The sequence below is a fragment of the Scatophagus argus genome, chromosome 11, assembly GCF_020382885.2.
Source record: "Scatophagus argus isolate fScaArg1 chromosome 11, fScaArg1.pri, whole genome shotgun sequence".
Classification (NCBI taxonomy): domain Eukaryota; kingdom Metazoa; phylum Chordata; class Actinopteri; family Scatophagidae; genus Scatophagus; species Scatophagus argus.
Window position 1 is genome coordinate 14,921,107 of NC_058503.1, and position 10,689 is coordinate 14,931,795.

Below are 10,689 nucleotides of genomic sequence, written 5' to 3' on the forward strand. Positions count from 1 at the left end.
GATAATTACGGTGAACAATTATGCTGATCAAGAACCTACACTGAGAGTGTAACTGTTTGCTGATACATCAAGCTGGTATTACTTTTATTTAAGGTCAGGTAACAGTCGTGTGGTCCACTGCTGACACAAGGCAGCCATATAAATGTCATATAAAACAGTCTAAAGTCAACAATCAAATTTGCCTTTAGGTACACTCTTATTTATTATTACAGCTCTATTTTTTTTCTGTTCTTTGTCCTAATACATGACAGAAATCAATTTACAGGCTAATCGATTTGTCTTAGAGGAAACTTTAAAGATAGCATGAAATTTATTGCCTAAAAATTCAAATCAATAAATCATAAAGATTATCAGAAAAATTGTTGGCTTCAGTTCTAGTACAATGGCAAGCAAGTGGTGGCTAGTTGCAGGATCCTCTATCTTGATAGAAATTGGGCATACAGCCAGACTTTCTTCAACATAGTGTGCAGCGTTGGTGCTCTGCTTTAGTTTGCAATGTAACGACTGGTGTTTGTTTCTCTCCAGTTTTTGACTATGAACAGGTGGGCGCCGGGAGCCTGTTGAAGCCTCTAAATGTCAGAGCAGCCTTCCTCACTCCCTTACTTCTTTAATCTGTGCTTTGCACACACTCTCTCACACACACATTCACCGAGCAAAAATGCAAAATCAAAGCTGCCTGAAAGTGGTAGCAAAACTGAACAGACACTAAACTGTATCTTTTCATCTTCAGATTCTACTATTTACCTGCCTGTCGGTTGATTGTTTGTTCCCATGTCGATCATATCTCTGTTTGACTCACACAGTAGTGATGCGTCTGCCCTGACTTTGTGGTCCTCTTCTGACAGAAAACCTTTTTCTCACACATTTCAGGTATTATAGAAAAAATAGTAATTTGAGAATAGAATGAAAAACAACGTGATTACTGAAATTATTTTGATTTGTTACAAACATTCTTAATCAAACTTTTGCCTTCAGTTACGGAAAATTAAAGCTTTTATTTAGAATTCAAAAAAATTGAGAGCTGTGTGATCATCACTGAAAGTCTTAATAACAATAACAATAATAATAATCACCATCAATGTTTTCTTAGTATGGAGACCAGTTTAAGTTCCTCTTGCCAGGGGTTAAATCACCACTTCGTTATACAATCCCTAATGTGAACTGCAGCTTGCAGCTCAGGTGAGGATGTGACGAGCTGAAAACAGTCTTAAACACCCAACATGTTAAAGAATTGCAAATGAAAGTCTGCTAGAGATTGTTATTATTATTGCACTCAATGATAATGCACTCTCTCACTCTTTGAAATACAAAGTAGTTGGTCAACGAACTTTGAAGTGATTCACCATCTAAGTGTTAAGTAAAAAGTAAAAGGTGAGCTATTATTTCATCCAGTAATAATTTCCTGAATATTTCAAAGTATTACAGGTTTGGAGGTCTGAGAAAAAGAAACACTGAATCATGTCATGCTTTTGAACACTCAGTGAACATGATGTAGTCTTGACATTCTTCTTTGAGCTGTCTGATCGATAAGCCATTTTAGCTGTGTCAGTGGACTGAATGTGTTTTGTGCCTCACATATAGTCTGAAAATTCCAGCAGTGTCTTTTGTTTTTAAATTCTGTATTCTCTGATTATTATAGCACATAAAGTCACTTGCATGTCTAACATTATGTCAAATAGAACAGAACCTCTCATCATTTTCTGCATGCTTTGTACTTCTGCATTATATGAGAATCCTTGTGTGCAGAGTTTTTACTAGAAAGACAGAGAAGTTTTATGCAACTATGATCTCTTGGTCAAAGAATTCAGCCTGAGTTCTGCTATTTAGTCTTTACTTTTCTCTTCAGGACAGAGGGCTGAGGCAGCTTTGGCTGTGGCTTTGGTTATTATGAGACTTGCTCTGTTCTGCTGCTCATACCCTTCTTCTGCAGCTCCTGTTAGACAATAAGAGCTGTCTGGAAGTGTCAAACGCATTGGAAACTGGTGCCATCCACACCTACATACACAGACGCACTTTACACACTCAGATTAACACCAAAATACGCCTCATAGTGGCACTGAAAATGAACATTCAACCAGAACACAGCATGTCAAAAGTGAACCAGGCTAAAACAGATGTACTGTGAACAAATATGACTATACTGAATCTTTGGTTTGAATCAGTGTAGTTTCTGTCATTTCTATATAAATGGAAAAAGGTATCGATTTCCTTACTTGCAGGCCATCTGGTAGCGATTAAGAGATGTCAAGAATAATGTATGGTCTTTAAGTTAACAAATAATCCCATGGATTTTCACTATAATTTTGTAGCACTTAAGAATCAATGTTGCTTTTGTTTAAGCGGTGAAGCCTGTCCTTTTGGTTTCGAGTTACAATGCAGGGAGCAGTTCCAGATCTTTTTCAGCCAAGTGTGAATCCTCAGCAAGGTTGTGCAATCGCCCAGTGACAAGTCCTATTCCTGTTTTTCCTGCCAGGTGATGGTGGATGTTTGGACTGGCCTCTAAAACCTCACACACACCAGCAAAGACATGCAAGAAGCACACACACACAATAACCCACCCACACCCAGTTTCTTTCTGTCACACACCCATATTTATAAAAGTTAGTAAAACTAGTTGAAGCATTGTAGAAATGTGGTATCACACATGGGATGTTTGTGTCTCTGTTTAAGATGTTGTGTGAGAACTCTCAAACGTGGGGGAATACTGGGTGTTGCAGGGCTGCACTGATGAAACACGTTCAGAAGCAGTGGTGCTATAATGTCAACAATGCACTGAAAGGTACTGAAAATCTTTTTAGTGAACAGATAAAATTGGCGTGCAAATTATACCTATGTTTGCAGTTAGATGGAAATAAACCTGCTAGTTTAGATTTTTTTGAGGCCATGCTTTTGACAAGCTGTGCACATAGACCATGTTGGTGAGGAAGGCTGTCAGTGCAAAGGCATTTAGGTAGGCTTGTGGTCGAGCGCTTAAAAGAGCAAGGTCATAATATTCATGGGGAGAGGAAGTAGGACTGTGGGTGAACTTCTACTTTCTTTAATTTGCTTAGCCGCGTTATGCAGCCACGTGTGTGTGTGTGTGCGCGTGTGGGGTTTTGTGTGTGCGTGTGTGTGTGTGTGTGTGCATGTGGGGTGTTGGTGGTGGGATGGGGGGGTGAACAACACACACGAAGAGATATAATCGTGTAGGCAAGAAGGGACATCAGCACTCACATCGGATTCTTGTTTGTAAGTCAGACAGAGAGTTGGGAAGGGAAAGAGAGAAGCAATGACAGCGAAACAGAGAGAGAGACTGAGAGTAAAAGGAATTAACGCATCTCTCACAGGAAGATAGAGAACGTGACAGAAAGAGAGAAAGTGGGGTTTTGTAGAGCAGTGCGCACCTGCTGATTAGCTTGAGCGGTGAAAATATACTGGGAAGCGAGACATTGTTCAAGGGCTGTCATGTAGCAGCTACAGGTTTACCATAGGAACCTGGTGTTGGGATGTGGGGATACATGCACTAGTGGTTTGACATAAATGGATACACAGCTGCAATTAGCCGAACTGAAAACAGGAAACAAATGTGAACACAAAACCTTTTTTTACACTGACAAACAAAGAGAAGGGAGTTTCGTCAGTTCAGCACCATAGTAAGCCTAATCTGAATGTCTGAAAAACACATCTAATAACCGACATTTCCAAAAACAGATTTGCTTGGCTTGTAAATATTTTTTCATACTTTTCAGTGTGATTGTGACAAAGTTGCTAATTCCTAGTCAGAGCATATTATCACTTTTTGGGGGGGTGGGACCTAAAAGGGGTCAACAGAAGGAGTCATGCTCAAAATGATAACAAGTGATTTAAAGGGCAACCACACATACTGTAAACTAAAGTGCAAAAGTAAATGTCAAGCCTTTATGTTATTCCATTTGCATCACATTCATGACTGAATGTGGGCTGGGGATGCACAGTGTGTTAGCCCTTCCCTGCATCTGTATTCTCAGCACTTTATCGTCACATCAAACTACTTTCACTGTCCCATCATAGCACTTGCCTCTATACTACATTACAATTTGTCCTTTAGTGATGACAGGATTTTGACTGAATGATAACATTCAAACTGAAATTCAATTCTGAATTATGGTAACTTTGTGTTCCACTTTGTCATCAGTGTGTGTTTTAAGGTATGAACACAGTAGGTCAGATTCACACTTGTTTCTGCAGAATGATGTGAGTGTGAGTCTGAAGGTCTGGCATTACTGTACTTCTCAGAAGAGGCTGGGACAAAACTGTTACTCAAACTGAAGTGTTGTCATTGCTGGTAACCCTGCAATCATGATGTAATGGGTTTCTCAAATGTAAGACAGCACTGTAAAAAAGAAGTTTGTGCTAGAAGAGTCTGTGTGTGGTGTTCTTCTTTTGGTTTTTAAAGCTGTTTGGATATGGTTGAGTTGTAGAAGTTTGCAAAAAATAAAAAAAATAACAACAGTAAATAAAAAATGACAGTAATTAGTGTGGCTCTATGTTGATGAATTGCCATTTGTTTCGTGGAGAGTGCTTTCTAGACTCAGTATCAAACATTGAACTTGTCTTGCAACTCAGAGAAAACAGAGAAAGAAAGTCACGAATAAAACAGTTGTTGCAAGAACTTTTAGCACACTTCTCACCTTTTTGTTTTTCACTTGTCAGCACATTTTCTTGTGGTTGCAGGCTCTTGGGTCAATATAACAGTGGAAAGACTGACACATTTCTACCAGTGCAGAGGCCTACCTGGCTAGGCCAGAACAAAAAGTACACTTTAAAAAGAGAAATATTGTATGTCAAGATTTACAGAATAAGGAATCAACTTAAATACCATTAACTATCCATAATGTATAATTGATTATGAGACCCACGGGAGACCCTCTTTAAAATATAATTGTTTCGAAACTAGTGCTATGTACAGGGGCTACTTTCTGCTTTCCAAAACTCTAATCTCAGAATTTATTGTCTTAAATAAACAATGCTATATTTACTGTATAGCATTGTTTATTTTAAAAGTCTTTATGCTTTTGTAGATGAAATTGTGGCTGTAAATGAAATACTTTTATTAATCCTTTTCATTGTTTATTGTGTTAAACACGCAATTTCTACGATTTGGCCATAATTTTAGATTAAACATAGAAAAAATGAAACAAGACTATCAACAAATGTGAAGAACAACAGTCCTGATGTTACGTTAAAACCGTCTTTGTATCGTATTGCTGAGGTATCTTTTGAAGTTAGCATGCTAACCAGCTAGCCTCAGCCCAGCCTGTCTCCTAATACCACTTTATACCTCTAGAGACAGCAGTCTCAACGCCTATTTTCCTTACTAAACAGAAAAATACAACTGCGCACCATCTGAATTCAAGTTCTCCTTTTGAGCTTAATTACCCTGTTAACTCACTGATAAAAACACTTTGTTCAAATGAGATATAACTGAAAGAACACTCATCAAAACTGTCTTGTTTTGTCTTTCCGCGATCACCTCTGGTCTGATCAAAACAAATCCTCAGTTCACTGGGTAAGATGTGAAAATATTCCAACTCAACACACCATTTTGTGCCTAGTCATAGCCCTCGTTGGAGCTGCTGTATATCACCACTGTACTGTAACCCCTGTCACTGAACTGGCCTCCGTCCAGTCCCACTCTGTGTACAACTGTGTTTAGGCTGCAGAGCCTGATTGAGCTAACAGCAAAGAACGTTGGTGGTCACTCTGGTGATATGGCCCTATATATACTTGGAGCTACGTTCAAATTCTGGGTATAAATTTCAAATTGTTTCTTCAAATCTGCATTTTACTGTCATTACAGTGAGGTCAGCCAAAGTCACCTCAACATTAATCTGTGGTTTATCACCGTTTTCTGAGTCTGAAATAATTGTTTTCTCACAGCTGAATTGACTAAAAGAGCTGGGAGAAACTGAACTGCAACAGAGAGGTCATTTATATTAAATGTATATGTCTTGTTCTCTGTTCTCAATTTAAAATTTCTCTTTAATCATAGTAATCCCTATGACATAACATGTAACAAATTTCACCAACATGAATTATGGTATACAGGTCTACACTGGCTTTGTGAAAAATAACACTTTTATGGCTACAGTGACGGATTTCATACTGAAAGCAGTAGGATTGTGAAAATATGCTGGGAAATCTACCTGAAACCAATACAAGATGATGATGTAATGTATCATTATTTTGCTTGTTGAACTGGTTTAAAATCAGGTCAATGCTTCTCACTTCATTTGTTTTCAGTTACAGATTTGTGTGGCTTGTTTACATAAATTCAAACTCTGAGCAAGGTTGTGACTTATATCTGGCACTCAACTGTTCCAAAATGCACGTTGGCCCAAATGTGAATCAAGTTCGCTTTTGCGTACTGTGACCAGCCTTAGCTTTTCTGCTCTCAGTGTTTAGTAGGACAGCTTTGGCTGTTACATTTCATGGTGAATGATTTCACAAGTAACATATGATACTGTAAAGCCACTTTATTTATAGAACCATTTCACATGAGCAGCCATGTATTCATCCAATGAGTTCAAGCAGTAAACTGTACATTATCTCCTTATTATTTACCGAGAAACAGGAAAAGAAAGGCCTATTTGCTCAAGCAGTAAGTCTTCACTAAGTCTTGTATCAGTTTTATACAAAACAGCCAAACGCCAAAAACACTGAAGAACTCACATTTTTATTTTGTCCCTGCTAAAAATCACACTTTTAGAATAAAATATAATAATAATGATCAAGATATTTGTGGCCTACAAATTCTTTATAAAGTTGTTTACCAGAGTCAGCAAACTTTGACATTTGTCTTTGTGAATGATTATTGATTTTTTTTAAATACAGTCTTTCTTTTCAAGAGCTGCGAAGACTTAATTAGTGATCAGGATTTCTTATCTGAGCATTGCATCTCTTACACTCCATTTGTCTCTCTCTCTCTCTCTCTCTCTCTCTCCCTCTCTCTCTCTCTCTCTCTGTCCACCCATTGAAATAAGAAACACACACACACACACACAAACAAACTTTTTTTTTTCTTTTTGTATTTTCTGTGCCATTAACTATTCACTTGCATTCAATTTCAGACACGTTCTCTTACTGCCATCCAGTGGTGACTTGTCGCAAACAAAAACGAAGGGCCAAGCATCATCCAATCTTTCTCGTTCTTGAACACAAATAAAATTCAGTTTAAAAATATTTCCTTCATCATTTCAATTGGCATATACTGTGATGGCTATATGTAATATTTTTAATTCTGATTCTTATAATTTCAGGAGCATTTTGCAAAAATTCTTAGAAAATTACAGACACTAGCTTTACTAAATTGTCCAATTCTATTCTGTTCTTTTTTGTTCTATCAAGTCTTTCTGTCAGTCAGTCTGTCCGTCTCTGGAATAACACAGCAGCCATAGAGTCGCCCCTCCTTTCTCCCAAGCACTGAAGATGCCATTTCCATATCTGTCCTGTAGATGTCAGCAGAGTAAAGGGAACTTGATTATTTCTCCAGTCCACATCAGCCTCCAGTGCAGTAGCAAAGTCCATTTCAAGCAGTCATTAATAACTTGAGAAAAGTCCTCTCTTTGCCTCATCCTCAGGTCTTGCTTGACATGCTTAGCGTCATTTGAGCTTTTGAGTCCATAATTTGCAATAAAAGCCAATGTAAGCTATCCAATTCACGACGGTGCGCTCTAACAACTATTCATTGTGTGTGTGTATATGTGTGTTTGTCCACAAATTGTGGACATAACACATACCGGTAAAGCAATACCTAAAAATGTGTCCTAGCTTTTTTCTTGAGATAAAGTTTCAAAAGCAAAAGCCCCACATAGATGAAAAATAAATAAATAAATGAAAAAAAAAACAGAAAAACATCACCCATACAGTCACACACTGCTGCGTCAAGAGTGACTCCATCTGAGCTGAAGAGGCATTTGTGCTGTAGGCATTCATATGACTGATACTAATATTTAAAGTCTGGTGTCAGTTCAGTGTATCAACAAACATATGAACTCTTGCCCTGCAGTTCCTTTCACACTAAAATAAAAATAAATTAAAAAAAAAAAAAAAAAAAGCATGATGCATCACCCTCACCCTAGAAGTGGTTTGGGGGGTTTTGAGCAATTCCATCACAACCCAGAGCAGAATTATCTTGCTTCACTCAGTGGACAGTGAGCATTCGTCAGCAAACTCTGCAGTGAGATGCGACTCAATGGCAGTCAACGTTTTCCCCTAATGGGAAACAATTACACACTCAGTGGCTTCTTCAGCGACTTCTGATGAGACTCATTCGCTGAGGAAATGGCCACGTAATCATGTGTGTGTAATGTGCTAATGCTGCTTATTGCTCACTGAGTCAGGCTCATGCAGAGCAAGTCAGAGTTTCAGTTGACTCTTTAGCCAACATATGAGTTTGCCGAGATGAGAAATGTGAGGGGAAATAGCTTTGAGTGTACAACACGCTCACTCAGAGAAACAGCTCTATTGTCGTGGACTTGTCGCTTTAAATGTGCCCACACAAACAAGTCTCCCACAACGCTAAATAATTCCCGTCGCTTCCTCTTTCTCAGGAGAGTGACTATGTGAATAGAGTACACTGGGAAATAAGAACTTTTTATGATTCATCATCCCAGCTGGACTACTGCACTGACGTAAACATAACAAAATTTCTCGTCCATGGAGGCAGTTTTTAGCTTTAGTGATAGATTCTGCCATTTTAAACAAAAACTGCCTCTTAAATTTGAGTCAACCCTTCAGTAATCCATCATTAATTTGAATAAATGAAGATTTTGAGGTGTTTATATTTAAGTATATCATTTCCATCAGGCCAAAGTCAAATCTCTTGATTTAAAATTCCTTTTCAACTATTTTTACAGTATATTGAATACATTTTCTAGTGCATAAGCTCTTTCAAACTGCTACAAAAAGCATCATTTTCTTACAAAAAGCTGTTTATTGAGAAAATGTGCATACGATGATGGTGACAGTGGAGGGATTGCTATGAGCCAAGCAAAACGTCTGTCAGTGATGATCTTTGTAAACATCAAAAACTGGTAATGACGTGTGCAATGGGATGTCAGAGCAAGAGGATTTCATACCTGAACTTATGCAACAAGTCTAATGCTAAGTAATCCTGGGAGCAATTAGTCACCTCATTGTGGCTGCCGATAACAATGTTATCTATCATCAGCAGGAGCAATTTTAAAATAACTCAATCTCATGTGTATAAAAACACTACCAACTGTTGTGCTACCATCTCCACTCATACGCATTTTGAATTTTACTACAATAAACTTATCTTCTGATGTGAATCACGCAGCTTCCGGCTTTCTTATCCACCCATGAGAACTCAGACTGGTTTCTTGTACAAATATTCTGTTTTAGGCACCGTTACACAACATTTCCTGGTTTGCATGATGATTACTGATCCTGCATATATCATATTAGTTATGCATACAAAGCTGATGCAAATACTCAGTAACTGCGACACTGTTTGTGCCTTGGATTCATACCAAAGGCAACTTCCAAAGCGGTGGTCCAGAGGATTTGTTGGTAAGTTATTCAGATATTGGTGAATTCATCTAGTTTAATAAACTCATTTGTCAGATACATTTCTATTTTGTATCTGCAGGCATACTGATATTGGTTTAAAACATTGTGTACAAAGACTGAAATATTCTCAGGTGTTGAGACAGTCATTTAGCTCTTTGGTCACCTTCCTCGGATTACGTCTGCATTATATATTCAACAAAACATTTTGTTTTGACAATGACAAATGCCTCAACTTTTTACAGCCCTGGCATCTTAGAAATCAAAATATTTTTGAAAGAAGAATTCATCTTCTTTGTCCCCTATAGTTTTGGAAAGATAGGGGAACTCAGGAATATGAAAGAGGACTTGTGGTGCTATCTGCCTTCAGAGGATCTTTTGTCTAGATGCTTATGACATATGTGTTGATTTTATCCTTTTCAGAAAGAGGCAGTTAAGTACCGAATGTTTTTGTTTGTGTGTTTAATTTTGTGATGTTTTTAATTGCACATTTAATGTACCACTTTAAGAACACTGTTGACAAACGTTCATCCAGAAGAAGGCGAGGCCTGTAATGGCTCCAAACTACATATTTTTTTATTTTCTCCAAAGCCATGTAACATGGCTCAGGACCAGCATCTCTTTTGTAAAAATGCCTTTTCAGCTTTTATCAATTAATCATGCTACTTTTCTGCTGTCTGACTGCATGAAATGCCTACTGGTGTTTGAGTTGCTGCTGTAACATTCCGACATGGTTCAATCGTTTCCCAGGAATGATCTCATTCAACATAAAAGTAGATTAAAATCTTTTAAAAATATATTAACAGAAAGTGAAAATTGGCTATGACTAATGAGCAAAATCGTCCGCACAGAACACGTATCTCAGTGGTGAATTTACTTCATCTCTGCAACATGTGGCTGGGACAGTTTATCATATTGAAGGTTTATCTAAGTGTGGGGGAGAAGTGCTGTGCTGCAGGGAGAGATTGCCTTTACTCACACGGCACCAACAGAGCAAAACAATGTGCCGCATGATAAAAAATTGCTTCATAACTCTCACATTGTGTGTCTGGCATCATTATGAGGCACAATAGCCTCTGGAGGGCCTCGACTTTTATTGGCGTGCCTCTTGCAGCAGCAAAATCTCATCCATTAAACAAA